The sequence below is a fragment of the Malaclemys terrapin genome, chromosome 2 (assembly GCF_027887155.1).
Source record: "Malaclemys terrapin pileata isolate rMalTer1 chromosome 2, rMalTer1.hap1, whole genome shotgun sequence".
Taxonomy (NCBI): domain Eukaryota; kingdom Metazoa; phylum Chordata; order Testudines; family Emydidae; genus Malaclemys; species Malaclemys terrapin.
In genome coordinates this window covers 216983673-217002748 of record NC_071506.1, presented here as the reverse complement: position 1 = coordinate 217002748, position 19076 = coordinate 216983673, and the positions used below count along the sequence as shown (strand labels likewise).

Below are 19076 nucleotides of genomic sequence, written 5' to 3'. Positions count from 1 at the left end.
TTATTTTTGGTAGAGAACAAAAGTAGAAAGATAGATATAGCTTTAAGGTAAATAACAACAGGACTTAACCTTTCTTCTTTAAAGTAAGACGTTAAGTGACTTCAGTTGAGACACTTCTAATAGAAAAAACTGATTAAAAGCATTCAGCTTGAATTGCACAATCAAGCAGAAGTGCTGCAAATGAGGCATTCCATTCTGAAACAAAACAAAAAACAAAACAAAAAAACCCCTCAATCAACACTGTACATATATCAGAGCCTGCCTTTTGCCATGGATATGGCACCCTTCCTACAAGTTAAAGGCGAATACTCCACTTAAGTATAGAGGGGGACAAAACACTTCTGTCACTTTCAATCTACAGTATAAGGATTTGAGTAACTCTTTCTGAAAATATAAACAGAATGGAGTTTGGGAGTGAGGGGAAGAAGCACTTTGCTAAATCCAGCCCCAACTCTCATCAGCAGGATTCTGATGCTGATGAGAAGTTTAAAAAAAAAAAAAATACCCCCGCATAAAATTTCCCCAATGATTCACTGGAAAATTCAGATAGTTCCACATGTGGATCTGCTAATATATATGTGAGTGTCCAAAACAAGTTCTTTGATGCCTCCTACTTTAATTCTTCTTCTCTCTCTAGATGGATGGAGTGAAAGGAGGGGTGGAAAATGTGTTTAAATGAGCTGTGTCTGTGGCTGAGACACTGGATTGAGGCCCAACACAAATAGAATATGAATTCTTGGGTCTTTTCCCTCCTTGAATGTCTGAAAAGCTCTCTGCAGTCTCCATTTGAAGGGGGTGTTTTTCTCCTTTGAAGTAGCCACTCAGTGTAACTTTAGGCCTTACATGGGAGATGGTACAGCAGGAACTCTGTAGCTACAAAACCAAGAGGTGCCAGTTTAATTTTTTCCTGGAGGCAGATTTTATGCATGGGAAAAGGATTATATTTATTTAGTTTGTTGTACAAAATATAATGGTGCCCACAGCATTATATAATTCATTTTAAGACTAATATAAAAATGGACATCTCATCCCTCCAACAAATAACATATAATAAGACGCCTCCATAGCAGACACAGTCATCAAAACTGTCCAACCCTGAGTCCATTCTTTCCCCAAATACCTGGCAAAAAGATGAGCATCTCAGCATGCCCAAAAGGTGTATGTATTTTGGCTATTTCAGACCAAGGGTATGGGGAGTGAATTCCAAAATCAAGGAACCTTAATGGATTATGCTCTGCCAGCCACACCCTCAATATGAAAGAGAGGAAGCCTCCAGCAACTCTGCTATGTCAGCTGTTGTATAATGGGAGAGATGTGGTCTCCTCGCAATCAGCTCCCATTCCATTAAGACCAACAGTTTTCAAAAGTGGCCATGACATTTTGGGTGCCAAAATCGGTGTCAGTTTGTACAACCAAAGGCCACCTTTGAAAAATGTTGATCTTAGGCTTTTAGGGTTACCATTCGTCCGGATTCCCCCGGACATGTCCGGCTTTTTCGGGTTAAAAATAGCGTCCGGGGGGAATTTGTCAATGTCCGGACTTCCCCTCCTCCCCCCCCCCCCCATGCAGAGCGTGCGCACGGCTTACAGAGCAGCCGGGGCTCCCACAGCCAGAGCCAGAGCCCTTCCTGCACTTCTCTCCTGAAACTTGACACCACTCCCCTCCTCCCCCTCCCTCCTTCCCTCCCTGCATTCACAGATCGCTCGTCTGGAGCTCCGACCCTGCTGCCCTCCCCCGCTGTTGAGCGCGCTGCTCTGCAGCACAGTAAGGGGGCCGGGAGCCAGAGAAGCAGCAGGGAGGTTCTGGGGTGGGGATGGGGGGGTAGTCAAGAAACAGGGAGGAGGGTTGGATGGGTCAGGGAGTTCGGGGGGGGGGCTGTCTGGGGGTTGGGGGGTGTAAGGTTTTGGGCAGTCAGGGTACAGGTAGGAGGTAGGGTCCTGGGGGACAGTTGGGGGGGGTCTTAGGAAGGGGCAGTTAGGGGATAAGGAACAAGGAGGCTTAGGTAGGGGGTGGGGTTCTGGAGGGCAGTTAGGAGCAGGGGGTCACAGGAGGGGGCAGTCAGGGGACAGGGAGCAGAGGGGTTTAGATGGGTCAGGAGTTCTGGGGGGGGCTGTCAGGGGGTGGGGGTGTGGATAAGGGTTGGGGCAGTCAGGGGACAGGTAGGGGGTAGAGTCCTAGGAGGCCAGTTAGGATGTGGGGAAGGTCTCAGGAGGAGGCAGTCAGGGGACAAGAGGCAGGGAGGCTTAGGGAGGGGGTGGAATCCTGGGGGGCAGTCAGGGGACAAGGAGTGGGGGGGAGGGTTGGGGGTTCTGAGGGGGCAGGAAGTGGGAGGGAGTGGAAGGGGCAGGGGCGGGGCTAGGACAGGACGGGGGCGGGGCTAGGACAGGGGCGGGGCTAGGGCGGGGCTCCTCCCGTCCTCTTTTTTGATTGTTGAAATATGGTAACCCTACTTTTACAGATTAAAAAAACCTTGATTTCCACCAAGAATCCTGTTGACAGCTAGTGCAGAATCCTATGCACTAGGACAGTGTGTTCCTGGCACGAAACTCCACCAAATGTATACACTGGGATGGAGGTTGAGATGGAAATAGGAGACAGACCTGTTGAAAGTCTCTGGGTAAGGATAAAAGGGGTAAAAACAATGGTGATGTCATGGTAATGGTCTATTTCAGACCACCTAACCAGGAAAAAGAAGTGAATGAGGCTTTTTTTTTTTTTTTAAACTACTAACAAAATCCATCCAAAGCACAGGACTTGGTGGCGATGGGGGACTTCAACTACCCAGACAGCTGTTGGAAAAATAACATAGCCAGGCACAGATTATCCAACAAGTTCTTCGAATGTAGTGAAGACAATTTTTTATTTCAGAAGGTGGAGAAAGCTACTCGGGGAGAGGATGTTCTAGATTTGATTTTGACAAATAGGGAGGAACTGGTTGAGAATTAGAAGATGGGAGAGATTCTAGAGGCCTGGAAAAGGGCAAATATAGTGCCAACCTATAGTGACAACCTGGGAAATTACAGACCAGTCAGCTTACCTTCAGTATCTGGAAAGATAATAGAGCAAATAATTAAGCAATCACTTTGCAAACACCTAGAAGATAATAAGGTGATAAGCACCAGTCAGCATGGATATGTTAAGAACAAATCATGTCAGGCCAACTTAGTAAGTTTCTTTGACAGGGTAACAAGCCTTGTGGATGGGGGGAAGCGGTCGATGTGGTATATCTTGACTTTAGTAAGGCTTTTGGTACTGTTTTACCTGACCTTCTCATAAACAAACTAGGGAAATACAACCTAGATGGCGCTACTATAAGGTGAGTGCATAACTGGTTGGAAAACCATTCCCAGAGAGAAGCTATCAGTGGTTAACGGTCAAGCTGGAAGGGCATATCAAGTGGGGTCCTGCAGGTATCAGTTCTGGGTCTGGTTCTTACAATATCTTAATCAATTATTTAGATAATAGCATAAAGAATATATGCGGGGAGTGGTTGTAAGTACTTTGAATGATAGGATAAAAATTCAAAATGATCTGGAAAACTGGAGAAATGGTCTGACATAAATCAGATGAAATTCAATAATGACAAATTCAAAGTACTCCACTTAGGAAGGAACAATCAGTTGCATACATACAAAATGGGAAATGATGCCTAGAAAGGAGTACTGCCGAAAGGGATCTGGGGGTCATAGTGGATCACAAGTTAAATATGAGTCAATGGTGTAACACTGTTGCAAAAAAAGCGAACATCATTCTGGGATATATTAGCAGAAGTGTTGTAAGCAAGACTCAAGAAGTAATTCTTCCACTCTATTCCATGCTGATTAGGCCTCAACTGGAGTATTGTATTAGTTTCTGGGCACTACATTTTAGGAAAGATGTGGACAAATTGGAGAAAGTCCAGAGAAGAGCAACAAAAATGATTAAAAGTCTAGAAAACGTGACCTATGTGGGAAGATTGGAAAAAATGGGTTTGTTTAGTCTGAGGAAGAGAAGACATAACAGTTTTCAAGTACATAAAAGGTTGTTACAAGGATGATGGAGAAAAATTGTTCTCCTTAACCTCTGAGGATAGGACAAGAAACAATGGGTGGCGTAGGTTGGACGTTAGGAAAAATTTCCTAACTCTGAGTAGTTAAGAATTAGAATAAATTGCCTGGGGAGGTTGTGTAATCTCCATCACTGGAAATTTTTAAGAGCAGTTTAGACAAACACCTGTCATAGGTGGTCTGGATAATACCTAGTCCTGCCATGAGTGCAGGGGTTTGGATTAGATCAGGTGTTCTCAGACTTCACTGCACTGTGCCCCCCTTCTGACAACAAAAATTACTACACAAACCCAGGAGGGCAGGACTGAAGTCTGAGCCCACCCGAGCCCCTCAGCCCTGGGCGGGAGGGCCAAAGCTCCACTGCCCTGAGTGGGGGTGGGGACCTTTAACCTGAGCACCACCACCCAGGGCTGAAGTCCGAAAACTTCTGCCCAGGCGGGGGGGCTTGGGCTTTGACTTTGGTCCCGGGCTCCAGCAAGTCTAACACCAGCCCTGGTGACTCCATTAAAATGGGATCACAACCCACTTTGGGGTCCTGACCCACAGTTTGAGAACCACTGGACTCGATGACCTCTCAAATACTTCCAGTACTACAATTCTATGATTTTAAATGGCGAGTAGCACATTCTGCAGTAGCTTCTGTGTTTTGTTTTGCCCCGTGTAGTTTGTTACAACAGAAGAATGTTGAGGTGACAAAAACATGGATGAACTATGGCAAGGTTTGCATTGAAGGAGTAGGTCATGTTCTTTTCACCAGGCTAGTTAGAAAAAGTGCTCTTGGCCACAGCTACTACTTGGGCAGCTGGGCGTATTCCACAATCTAATACCCAGATTGTTAGCCTGTTACAAACTGACACCTTGTCTTCTTAATAGGGGTAATTATATGATTGTCACCAATTCTTTCAACTCCTTTCCTTCCAGCCAACCTTTATCTTAGTATCCGCTAGACACCCTAAATTTAGAGGATGATTATATATGAAAAACTGTTTTTTAAACCCATATAGCATTTCTGGTTCCATTGTACCTCTAATGCTTCAAAGTGAAAGTGGTATTTTGTACTTAATTTTTTTCTGATATTCCAGTCTAGTCCCACATGTGGGATTAATTAGACAAGACAAGTGACTACAAGAAACCTCATCTTTTCTTGGATGCTGTTTTCTGACATTGTCATCCCATTATTGTCACTTTTTAGTTGCTTGTTTAAATGACTGATGTACTCAATCGTTTCTAATGTTTGATAGGCAAATACTGCACTCCATTTTGCTTGTGTGTATGTGTGTGCACGCCTATGATAAACATTCATTTTTAATTTACTCTATTTACCTTGAGAGACTGCCAAGAAATGATTCAGATATTCCAGTGCAGTGGGTTTTCCATTGTGATATGGGACAAAGGACTGTTGAGCATATGCTGTTTCTTCAAAGAAAGGGGAATATTATTTATTTGTGCTTATACAAGAGCACTGTTTTTACTATGTAAACACTTGTCGAATTTTGTGCTTCACACGTACCAAATCATTTCTTCTTTTGGGTGAAAAAGTAAGTTTTGCTGCATAATGACAAAGAATTACTGCACAGTGTTCTAATGGTCTTTTCCTCTGCATACTGTTGTGCAGCAAATAGAGTTTACATCCATCTCCTGCTGCTGGCATTTTGCTTTTAGGTAAAGAATTTCCTAAGGGACTAATTCATGAAAAAAGCCTTTTGCAGCAGCATTCAATCCCGTGGACACTTAATGTGGCAGTTGCATGGTGTGTGTGTTGATCCTGCCTCAAAAGATAACATTGAACACCTCGATGGTTATCTTCTGCATTTAGGCCAGTGAATTCAACATGAAAGACTATCTATTTGTCTAGGTATTATTACGGCCCAATATCATCACATTATCTGAACTCCTAGACAAGGCAAATACTAGCAAAAGTGTATGTTGCACTCCAAACAAAGGTGGGAGTTGGGAGGAATATATAGGCATAGGAACACTTGCTTGGGAAGCTGAATGAAACCTTTTTTGATAAGACTGAAACCATAACTTATCCTGGTTTCTCTTTAAACTTCCCTGGACAGGGTTCTCCTCTCTGTACAGAGCTCTTTTGAGGTGTGGCAGATTTCAGCCATGCTATGAGATAAGTGATAGTCACTGTTCTGTAATCGAACGTGACTAGAAAAATAGTCTGAGAATTACACCAATCCTTAAAAAGGTAGAAAGTGTGGTGAGTGATAGCCTGCCCATTGGTTGTATGCCAAGGAGAGCGACTGTGCGCTGTGTCTAAAGAGACAATATAGAGGTCATATTGGATGAAAGCACTGTCAAGATCCAATACATCTTGTAAAACAAATCTCCGGAATATAAAGACTGGCTCTCCTCCAGATATGGTAATCTGGAACACAAACCCTTCATCAAATACATCACATATTCTACAAATTAATGATAAATACATAATGTATGTGGTCTGGGATTGAGCTGTTTTAAAGTCTGTCTCTTTTCCTAAGCTCCATCCCAGTAGCTGAGATGAGGTGCGGCACACCTGGTGAGATCCCTGAATATGAATGTTCAGATTTTCTCACCACAGGGAAGAGGTGGCCCCTCAACTCCAGAATTCTCTTCCTTGTCTGGTCTGACCGAGACCAAGTTTTGCTGACCATTTGGTCATGTTACAGGGCTTTTTCCTGAGGAGGCAGGTTGAGTTTTTCCTAGGATTTGGAGAGGTGTTTGGAATTGTCTTGAGATGACATAATCATCTTGTTGCTTAATTTATATGGTATTGTGTGGTTAGAGGCTGTGATAAGCAAAATTTATAAACTGGAAAAATTTAATTTTGGGACCACACCTGCCAATGTTCTGTACATGGAACCTTCATTGACTGCAATGGAGGTGTGTGAATATGGATTGATGATTGTTTATACTCAAATCAGTTGTGCTTCTTTTGTGTTTTACTCTGTCCCCCCTTTGAGGGGTGGGTGGGTTGCTTCTCTGCCCACCAGGTGATACAAGAGATTTGTTTGGGCATATTGAAGAAGAGGATTTCTGAGTGGCAAGCATATGGACAGTAGATTTTCCAAAAAGGATTAATTCCACCTTCACCTAGTTAAGTTCCACAATACCTTAATTTGAATTGTGCATGAGTTTTTATGAGTTGTCCCCAAGTGTCTATAAAACTGTCATTACAAGTTGTTCAGCACAATTAAGAAGAAGCATCCCAAGAAAAATAAAAAAATGTACTGCTCAATAATGGCAAAATTGTAAAGCCAGGGCTGTTATATTTTAACATTGCTTTCGTAAGCAAGTAAAGTGGTGGCCATTTGTTTTCATTTAAATTGACTGAAGAAAATGACTACACCAAACTTCTTCTTTATGGCAAACACTGGAACAGTACCTGTTGTAAAACTGAAGAATGCAGGTAATTGCAAAGCAAAACGATTAAAAAATATTGTATGCAGAATACATGACAGTCATACACTGAGAAAATGAGACTGAATTGCAGTTCACCTGGGCTTTGTTTTTTGCCATATGCCAAAATTCTTTAAAGCTACCATACAGTACTATAATTTTGTTCTGAAATGGACTAAAATATGAAGTCATATTTACTAAATTTTCCTTGCAGTATTCTGCTCAATGACAATTACAATTCAATGAGAGTGTGATATCTGACAAACAAGACAAGACTCAATTTTGATTTGTTTTCCTCAGCTAGACTAAGAGTAACTAAAATAAAAATCCATGGCTAAATTAACACTGAAGTGAAGACTTATGTGCTCATTTTATTCTGCGTGGGAGCACTAGGATTCCCATAGGTTATTCAGTCATCCAGATATCGGCTTATCCATAACACAGATTTTCGAATCTCTTCCATACTGTACTGGATATTAATTCATTGTTATTATATCTTTCAGTAGTTCAGTTGTTCAGGTTTCTCTTTTCTTAATAGCATGTTACTGTAGCCACAGGTCAAAGCAAACCTTTTATCTATAAAAGAGATGTCCTAGTTTGTCATATATATCTGAAGATGACATTTTTTTCCAGAGGTAGGTTAACAGCATCGTTCTATTAGCTCTCTCCACCCCTTTAAAAGAGAATACGAGTCTGAGAGGAGACCACTTTTCCCAGACGTATTTACAATATCTAGTTTAATGTTAGCTTATGTGATGTGTATATATTTTAGAAGGTTTTTGATTGCAAATGCACTATAGTATTTGCTTGTTAGTGAAAGCTGTAGTTGAGGTTGCAGTAGTTTCAAGGATAAGCCTGTTTTCACATGCTCATATCTTTCCAGAGTCTTCTGGTCTTGTACTGACCTTGTTTCTCTGGCCAATAGTAATTAAAAAAAAAAAAAAAAGTTGAGCAGAAAATCCCTTCAGCCATATTTAGTTCTATACGTGTGTCAAATATGGTTTTCCTTGTACTTAAAAAATTGCCACATTCTTTTCACACTGATGACTTGGAACATCTGCACTTTTAAACTGGATATGTGACATGCAGATAGTCCGCAGTGAGGACCATCTGTTTGCAGCAATATTTAGAAAAAACAGACTGAACATGAAGAAAGTTATGAACAATTGAAACCTGGATATTGTGGGAGAATTACCTAAGTGTCAGTTGTGTGCATGCATGTATTCCGTTTATGTGCTCTCAGCAGTGCAGTTGTTAGCAGTTGACATATTTATCCATTTTAAATACTGAGGCACTGATTATGAAAAGGGAGAACTGTGTTGGCCCTAAAGGCCAATGGGGTCCTCTGCAGGCTGAGTCTGCATATGGGGTTTACATATTAAGGTCTTATAGTAGTTTAAACATGCTTGCCTCCTGTAGTTCTGGATCATGTGACTCTCTCCCTCCCCAAGAACTCAGGGCACCCTCTTTGTGCACACAGATCTCTTCCCTCATCCTTCCTCTAAAACTGTCTCCATATCACCTCCCTGTCCTCTGGATCTCTCCAGGGTTTATACTGGGAGGGGGCAAAGACTCGGTGGGCTAGGAAAAGGAATAGGTAAGCTGGGCAGGAGTGGAGGTGGCATATATTATCTTTCCTCTGACCCCAAAAGCTTAGTCAGAAAAGATACCACAGCCAGTGGCATAGCCAGGTTTTAGGAGCAGGGGGAGCAAACATAAAAAAGGCGCCCCCCCTTGGCTCCTCCTCTGGCCATGCCTCCCCTTGGCTCCTCCTCCAGCTGCTCCGCACCCACCCAGCTCCTCTTCCATGCCCCCCCCATATCATCCCTCCTGCCATTGTCCCTGGCCAGCCCTTCCCTCGCCCCTCTGCTGCCGGTGCCCGCTGGGCCGGGGCTCGCAGCTCGGCAGGCTGAGCAGCAAGCGGCCACCTGCCCGCCTACCCAAGCCCGGCTGCGCTCCTCGCCCCTGTTCCTGCAGCCGGGTGGTTGCCATCAATTATTAATCAGCTCTCAGCAGCCGCGGCAGGGAGCGGGAGCAGCCGCGATAAGGAGGGTGGCAGGGAGGGCGGGCAGGAGGAGGGGAGTGAGTGTGCGAGCTGCGCCTGGCTCACAGAGGCCGGTGGCTGCCTGCGGAGTGGAGCCGGCAGCGCGGCGCGTTTGGAGAGCTGTGGGTCCCCCTTGCCACCGTGTCCCTGCGCTGTGTGGCGGCCACCTTGCCAGGAAGGGCCGCCGTCCCGGAGGACACGGGAGGATGAGGCGGAGGCCGTGCCCTCCCCCATCGCTCCTCCGGCCGCGCCCCCTCTCCTCCTCCGCCCCTCCCCCGCGGCTATTTGGCTGGGCTCAGTGCTGCCGGCCGCCCCGCTGAGAAAGGCCTGGCTCAGCGCACCCGCGGTGGGGCCCCCACCACGGGTGCACTGAGCTGGGCCGTTCTTAGTGCGGCGGCCGGCAGCACTGAGCCCAGCCAAATGGAGCCTTTCCCTCAAGGCTGCTGCCGAGGCACCCAGCCTCCTCCCCCCTTGCCGCTTCTCCCCTGGCCCCCATATTGCCGGGTGGCACGCACCCAGCCCAGCCCCACTGCCGCACATGCTCCCCCTGGCCCCCACTGCCACGCATGCTTCCTCTCGCCCCGGCCCCCACCGCCGCGCATGCTCCCCCCAGCCTGGCCCGAGCACTCCGGACCCGAATGGGCCCAGCAGCGCAGCCCGTCCCTGCTCTCTATCTGGCCGCCTGGCGTGCTCCTCCGGACGTGCTCGCCACCCCCACCCCTCCCCATGGATCCTCCAGCCGTGCTGCCCTTCAGAGAGGAGCGGGCCCCACCCACTGGCGCCATATAAGGTAACCCCTAAGGTGCCGCTTTTGAAAAATGTGTGGAGGGGAAGCGGCTACTTCCCCTGAACCCCCCTAGCAACGCTACTGACCATAGCCTATTAGAGAACCTTTGTGCTGTAGCCAGTTGTAATCCTTGGTCCCAGAGCTGCTTGGCTGAGAGAACTAGAGTGGCAGCTGCTGGCAGCCAGAGCTGGTGTGGGAATAATGTGCCATATTTATTCAGTCAGAGTCTTAACTTTTGCATTTCCTGACTTTTAAAAACTTTAGCTCTACAATCCTAGCATTGCATTACTGAAACTGTTCGCATATGGGGTACACGAGTATGTGCAGAGAGAGACTGTGTGTGAGATAAATGCATGGAAGAATTTAATTGCCGTTTGTGTCTTTAAAAATAAAAAAGGTACAGATAATTCATGTCACTACACATTAATTAGAGAAGTGCATACAGGGAGAGAGACTCACTGCTCTGCATGTTAAATGATACTAAAGCAGATGTTTCACTAAGGGAGCTCATAGAAAAGGACTAAAAACTGATTAGTTAAAGAGAGAGAACAGTAAGTTCAATATAAATTGATACCAAAAATCGGTTTGTATCAAATGTTTATTTTGCTTGATTGACTTACTTTCATGCCTGTGTGCTTATTGGTTGAAGTATGAATTCTCTATAAGGAGTTGGGAAAAGGAATTAGCCTCTGTTGTATTCCTAGTCATAATGGCTCCACTCCCGTCGGTAGACTCCCCACTGCACATCTGGCAGCCAAGCTGGACTGCTGGTTTTCATTAGCACTCCAAACTAAGTTGTTAAAAAGAGTGCATAATATCCTACGTCAGATTGAAGCAGACTTTAATCTAAACAAGGAAAACACTTCAGGCTGACTGAAACTGCACTTTTGTGAGATTATCATTCAAGAAGAGTGCAGTGGAAAGGAGAAAACAAAAGCTAATGGAGATATCCCATCTCCTAGAACTGGAAGGGACCTTGAAAGGTCATCAAGTCCAGCCCCCTGCTTTCACTAGCAGGACCAAGTACTGATTTTGCCCCAGATTCCCAAGTGGCCCCCTCAAGGATTGATCTCACAACCCTGGGTTTAGCAGGCCAATGCTCAAACCACTGAGCTATCCCTCCCCCCCCAAATAATAATGGAGATATCCCATCTCCTAGAACTGGAAGGGACCTTGAAAGGTCATTGAGTCCAGCCCCCTGCCTTCCTTAGCAGGACCAAGTACTGATTTTGCCCCAGATCCCCAAGTGGCCCCCTCAAGGATTGAACTCACAACCCTGGGTTTAGCAGGCCAACGCTCAAACCACTGAGCTATCCCTCCCCCCCCCCCAAAACAGGACTGATCCCCAGACAGGTTTTTGCCCCAGATCCCTATAATGGCCCCCTTAAGGATTGAACTTGCAACCCTGGGTTTAGCAGGCCAATGCTCAAACCACTGAGCTATCCCACCCCCCCTATCTGCTAACAAAAGTTCTGAGAGCCAATACAAGAGTTTTGAACACTCTATTCATTTTCCACTGTTTTTGTAGTGCCTGGTCTGCCCTGGGTGTGAAGCGGATTTGTTGACTCTGCAGCCTGGGAAAGAACCGACAACAGATTTACTATAGAGATGGTTTCGCCATCCCCTTTAAGGGTTATGAAAAGAGTTTAAATGTTTAGATTGGCCCCTCTGATGTACAATAAATTGTTATCTGAAACAATTGAGAACAAAGGAGAAAAAGTCATAATTACATATCAGGAAATGCAAAGTCCATTTTTGTGTACAAAATGGAGAGGGCATTTAGTTTCATTGACTTGGTCTCTGTGGAAAGCAGTCAGCCCCACAGGAAGACCCTGCATTCCTGTCCTTTCGGTGAACCTGCCTGAAAGGAATACAGGAGTTATTGGGTAATCAAGGCTTGTCAGCACCTTGGTTATGCAGCGTGGTTCAATCCGATAATGTGAATGGAACCTGTAATAGCACTGATGAAAAGCACACCAGTTTGAAAAGGGTCTTGAATGATTTTTTTGTTCATTTTCTGTTTACATGTAATGTGTTATTGATGTCATTACCTTATAATACAGCTGCTTGTTTCATAGAAAAACTGGGAATTATTCATTATTTTAAAAAAAAGAGAGAGAGAGAAAGAAAGAAAGAAAGAAATCCTGTTACGTGAAGAAAATTGCATTCGAATGCTGCAACTGAAACATATTGATTTTTCTGGCACAGACTTTTTAGATTAAAAATGCCAATACTAAATCCTTTCATGACCTATAGTTCATATGAAGTTCACGTGTCATTTACTATTATTCTGGAAAAAGCAGCATCTTTAATGAAAACATAGTTTGAAGGAATGTCCTGCATTTCTGTCATTTGCATGCAATTGTAATAATGCTTGACTAAGAGCAGAACATGCTGACATTGTGGTGGCTTATATATACATATTTTAAATTGCAGCACATTTATCTTTTTTAATTGCTTGTTTGTCTTTATTTTATTCTCATCTTGAGCTTTAGATCTGCCTTTTTTAAACTTCATTCATTCACTTCTATGTGCATTACGATACACGGTCAAAGAAACTCATTCCCTCTCTCCCTCCCTCCCTCCCCCACCCCACTAAGCACGTGGAACTTGCTTCAGGTTTTACGGTGTTCAAGAGATCAATGAGTCAAAATGTTATTTTGATCTGCAGTACAGCAAACATTTCTAGTATCAGTTCCCACAGTTGCTCCTGACTTCACCAGATGTTTTCACCCATTTTTACTGGAGACTTTAAAGGTGCTGATGTTGTGCTAGCAGATTCTTGATTGGCAGGTTGGGAAATTTAAGGCCAAATTCAGCCCCGGCTTAAGTGCATTAAAGTCAATAGACTATTTCCGGCTTCCAATATGGCAAAATTTCTCTTTTAAACAGGGGCTTTCACATTGAGACAAATTAAGAAAGAGAGCATAGGAAAATGGTATATATCATTGAATTCAATGGAATTGCACCAGGGATGAATTTGTCCCAGTATCATTTTATTTGTAACGTTTTGTATTTGCTTGTCATTATGCCAAATATTTGCATTTCGTTTTGAGTGCTCCCTGACAGACTGGCTGTTTCTTTTTTGCTTATCCTGGAGAGAAGTCATGTAATCCTGTATTTATGCCTGTAGTTCCTGAAATGAACATATCACATCACAAATATTTAGCATGATGACTCCAATAAAAGAAGATGGGGCTTTTGTTTTAAAAATGGTAAGAGAAATTTATATGATAAGTACTTCTTCCTCTATTTACTTTCACAAGTTTGTCAGATAGCTTTATAAGCCTTCCCCACTAGGGAAGTCTTTACACACAATGGATAAAATTTTTGCTCAGTTACAGCAGAGTAAAGTGTTACTCTGGAGTCCAGTGGTGCAACTGAGCACAGAATCTAGCCCACTTTCTCACTTTTGCCCATAGCCTCAAACAATTATGAAAAGTCACTGCATATACTTTAATAGGGAATGAAATGCTGGTTCAAGGCACTGGCACGGGGAGATTCAGGTGTCTGGATACATACTTCTAAAAAGTCAGTGCACATTTTTTAAATTTCACTGCACATTTTTTTAGGCTCTGCTTCACCCAATCCAAAACCAGCATTTGTTTTCCTCTTAGGAACCTGAGATTCCTCAGGGTTTTGTATCAGTCTGCACAGATCTTTAGCGTTGTCTCTGCTCATTTTGGAGAAGTTGCCTTAGCATTTAAATCCAATGCACTGTGGTATTGTGTGGTACTATATTCTAGCTTTACTAAAAGGTTCACTCAATAGATAAGACAATTAGACAACTCAGGTTCCACGTCTTCAAATATGGCTTTCAGAGAATGTTTAAAACTATATATTATTTCACACGCAAGTAATTATAGAGGTACCCTAGCAACTCTGTTGCAATTGCATTGAGATTTGCACTTAAATCATTCTTACAGAATTTGAAAAATTCCTCTGTTTCTCACTTATGAATGTTTGCATAAAGCTAGGATTATCAGGCTTTCACAATGTGGCATGGGCCATAATAAACATTATCTTGTAGACCACATACCTTCCCATTTACAATGTCATGGAAGTTCTTTTCTCCCATTTCCAGTTGTTCAACATCCTTGCAAGCTATTGCTGTAGCTGCTACATGGAAAAGTTACATTAGGAAAGTATCTGTGTATTTTTAGCTGTCTAATAAATACACTAAGCACTTTGGCCCAAATTTTTAAAGGTATTTAGGCACTGCTGTGCTCAGTGTTATAATGCCTGCCTGACATAGGAGCCCAAGAGCTTGTCTACATGGTAGCTACTGTGCATCAAGCCAGGGTGTGAATCTACAGCACACCAGGTGGCTGGGCAGTAATGTCCATACTACTACAGCACAGTGCACTGTAGAAGCGTCCACATGGGACACCCACCACTATGTGGCCAATGGGAGCTGCGGAGCTGACGCTCGGTGTGGGGGCAACACGCGGAGCCCCCTGTGCCTAGGAGACAGAGACACATGCTGGCTGCTTCTGGGAGCCACATGGAGCCAGGGCAGGTAGGGAGCCTGCTTTAGCCCTGCTGCGTCGCTGACCGGACTTTTAATGGCCCGATAAGTGGTGCTGACCGGAGCTGCCAGGATCCCTTTTCGACCAGGCGTTCCAGTCAAAAACTGGACACCTGGCAACCCTGCCTAAACACCTTTAAAATCTGGGCCTTTTTGTCTTATTTTGAGCTAAGTGAGATGTTCTGCCTGCTTTTGCTACCTTTACTTTCATCTCCCTCTCCCCCTCCTGTCTGTTTTGTTTCCCTCAGAGAAGGAGGAGGGCCAGCATCACATGATCACATCTCTGTGAACACATCTGATATATAGAATGCATGCAGGGGTGGTATATAAAGTTTTTATTGGCGTGAGTTTAGGATGGCAAATTGACCAAAGAATTATACAGGTCAACCAGAGTGGTAATAAAACCTAAATATATATGTACCATTGTGTATTTCAGTGCCATATTTTTACTAAAAAAAAGTATTTCAGAAATGTTTGATAGTATAAAAAAATATTGGGACTATTTTTCATATCCCTCCACCAGTAAAACTAGGTTGTTTTATGTAACTGTGTAGGCTTTGGAGAGAGGGAAATATTGTAAGTAATAAATTTTAGACACTTAAAAAAAAGATCTAAAATAGCTTTTCTATAAATCATGATGCCATGATTTTAAGGTCCAATGTCTTATGCTAGAGAAAAGGGCTATATGCCAGTGGAAAAGGGAATTTTGGTTTCTTCAGCTGAATAAAGCAAGCATTTCTAATTGTGGTTGCTTGTGACATGTGGCCATAAATCTTTCCCTGGGATAAGACTGAACCTGACCAGTCATGGCTCTTGCGCCACAGTAATTTTGAGGGAAAATTCCACATATGAAGAAAATGAAGCAAATATATTTTGCAGATTGTTTTTAAAATACAGGGTGCTCATAGTGTTGAATTGCTAGAAATAGTTATGACAGAGATGGATTAATGAACAGGGTGCAAATGAGATGGTCAAAGGTGCACAATAGTTGAAATTTATCACATGATTCTACAGTTCATCACACAAGGCCAAATCCTGCAATCCTACCTCAGGCAAAATTTCCATTGACTTCATTGATCATCATCATCATCATCATCACATAACTTGCTCTTGTGTGTTCATTGTATACATATGTAGTATGTGTTTGTGTGTCCATTTAAGAATGATATGAAAGAATGCAAAGTAAATGCTCAAGGCAAAAGTTGGGTCCTTATTACTGGGAGAATATCTAATTTTCTCCATACAGTTCAAGCTCTTGTTACAGTATGTGGTCAGACTCCCATAGTTTAAGACCACCTTCGGGATTTGAATTCCTTCATAATATATACAGAATCTCAATGTTTGTTTATCAGAAACATTTCTTATTTGTTCAACAATAACTGTTGTGCAAAATATTTCCTTTTTGTTCCAAAACACACACAGCTCTGTGAGTTGTTCTCATCTTGGTGGCACCATGACAGCTACGTTCAAGGAAAAAAGCAAATAAAGGGCAGAGACTCCAAAATGAAAATAGATAGGTCATTTGGGGGATTTCTAGTTTGCAGAGAGCTGGAAAAGGTTACAGCTGATATAAGGCTTATTATACAAAGCATATGCCTTGGCTTTTATTGGGGTGATGTTACAAAGGATACAACAATAACATTTGAAAAGCAGCGCCTCTGCTTGATTTGGATTCCCTGGCTTGAATGAATACATGAATGTGCTTGTTTTTAAGAAAAAGCCCAGTTTTCTTCTGTGTGTGTTAGTGTAATTTGTAATTGAGATCTGGACATTTTCTCTTGCTTATATTAGTTCTCCAGAAAGGTGCCTGGCTGACAGTACTGGAGACTGAAGTCTGATTATCCATAGACCAGGCAGCAGCCATGTCCTTTATTCTACACTGCCCTGCCAATGTGCTTCAGATTTGACCTGGAGGGGATCACCTCTAGGAACTAAGTGAGTAGTTCAGTCTCCATGTCCAGTCAGACCTTGGCTCTCTAAGGAAAAAAATATATATATGGAGATATACCTATCTCATAGAACTGGAAGGGACCCTGAAAGGTTATTGAGTCCAGCCCCCTGCCTTCACTAGCAGGACCAAGTACTGATTTTGCCCCAGGTCCCTAAGTGGCCCCCTCAAGGTTTGAACTCACAAGCCTGGGTTTAGTAGGCCAATGCTCAAACCTCTGAGCTATTCCTACCCCGAAAAGAGGTATGAGCAGCGAGGAAGTAATGAAGACTATGTAAACACAGCTTTTAATAATAAAAAAATAGGTAAGAGAATAGGTGGAAAAATTGAACATTTAGTAGAATGATCCTGGCTTCCTTTGAAAAGTGTTTTGAGATCTACAGATGTAAAGGCCTATAAAAGAGCTAGGTGGTATTATTATTATTATTATTATTATTATACAAATCAGCTGATTTAAATAAAATTATTCCCTGGGTTTTAAGGAAATCAGTTAATGAACTGAACTTGGTGGCGGTTATTTTGGAAACATCATGGAAAACTAGTGGGTACCAGAAGAGTTATAATAGTAAATGGGGTACCTTTAGTTAGAGCCTTGCAACTAAACGGATGGGATCCAACTACAAGTATTGGGGTCAGGTCAGGTGGTAAAACTATTTGACCCCTATCAGGTTTGGATCAGGTCACCTCTCCTCTTGCTCATGAGGTCACTGCAGGAATGGCTGTGCGCCCTGCTCCTGCCATCTTCCATGCAGATCAAGGGGAGGAAGACAGGCAAGTGCAGGGACTGAAGCCATCACCCCACCAACCCCAACAGGAGGAGGAGAGCCAACTCCAGGGGCAGGAGGTGGTTTCGGCTCAAGTCTGGGGGAAGGGCCTAGGTCAGGTTGGAAAATTACATCATCCATCTCGGGGTTGGGTCCAGATAGGGCCAAAAATTAGGCCTGAGCAGACCTCTAGCTGCTGCATCTCTAAAAAAGGAAGAGAGTGCTTCTGGTGATGGCATTCTAATCTCAGTCCCAGGTAAATAATGGAACAAGTAGTATAAGGAAAACATCTAGAGAATAGTGGAACTTGAGAAATAAGCAGCATGTTATTTTTTTAAAGAATAAATAAAGTTTGCAAGGGTGAGGCCATAGCGTGCATCACATTTTCCTAGAGAGATTGCCTTGCAGACCATCTCTTCTCCCAACCACGTTGGCTCAAATCACCTGCTCTCCCATTTATGATTGTGTGGCCCACCTGTACTCCTATTCACGTTGACATAATTTCTCTGTGGTAAGCACAGCAATTGTCTATCTGGAAAAGTAACATTAGGAAAATATTGAACATGTACATAATTTTCTTTTGCTTGGATTTAGCACAGGAAATGAGAGAAAACCAGCCCTGTGTCACGAGCCAGCTCTGCAGACCACCAGTGGTTCAAAGAGTACAGTCTGAGAAACTGCTCTATACGGTTTGCAAAATACTTGGGGCTTTTTCAGGATAAGTGGTGCTATAAAAGAGCCTGATCCAAAGCCCACTAAAGTCAATGAAAAGACTTCCATTGACTCTGATGGTTTTTGGACCCAGGCCTTCTCTGTAAAGCTAATTTGACTTATTTCTTTTTTATTTTTGAATGTCTGGAAAGCAGTAATTTTGAAAGAGACTAAAAAGTATTCATAAACAACAGATTAAATATGAGATTGCATAATGGTGTGGTGGTTAAAAAATGCTAATACCCTTTTGTGCTCCATACAGAGGCGTTATATCATGGAACATAGAGGCCAGTGGCCCTTTCTCTACATTGCTGGTCAGACCAGACCTTAAATATTGTACACTGTTTGAGGCACCCAAGTACCAGAATGATGGTGACAAATTGGAGGGAGTTTAGAGCAGATGAACAAAAATGATAAAGTGTTTAGTGATGAACATTAAATATTTTGGCCAAACAACAGCTAAAGAAAGAGAACTATTTAAGAGCATAAGCAGAATGTAAACACCAGGAAAGAAGTGTAATTGTTTAGTATGATCAGGAAAGGGTATTCAAAACATTAATTAATTAAGCCTTACAACACTATATAAGAATTTTGAGCCTTGTGAACAAGATATATAGAGAAGGTTCTGCTTTTCCTTTGTTGCTTGTTTATTTCAGGTCAGTTATCATCCTCCCTACATTTTATTTAAAGTTCACAGCAGTCTATGCAGCTAGTGCAGTTTTAGGTTAAGCATATTTTATCCATAATTGCTATATTTGGTTCTCAAGTTATTATTGCAGTTCCTTGGGGTACATTTAAATCCACCTTATTGTAATAGATTATGGAATATAGTAGCTAATGTGTCTAATGTAAAATAAATGA

The 19076-nt window shown here is 43.0% G+C and overlaps 1 protein-coding gene across 1 annotated transcript in view; it reads left to right on the top strand.

Moving 5' to 3' along the window:
• The window catches only part of RARB (retinoic acid receptor beta), a 313832-nt gene that overhangs the window by 82831 nt on the left and 211925 nt on the right, over window positions 1-19076 (top strand). The gene's annotated exons all lie outside the window — the stretch shown is intronic.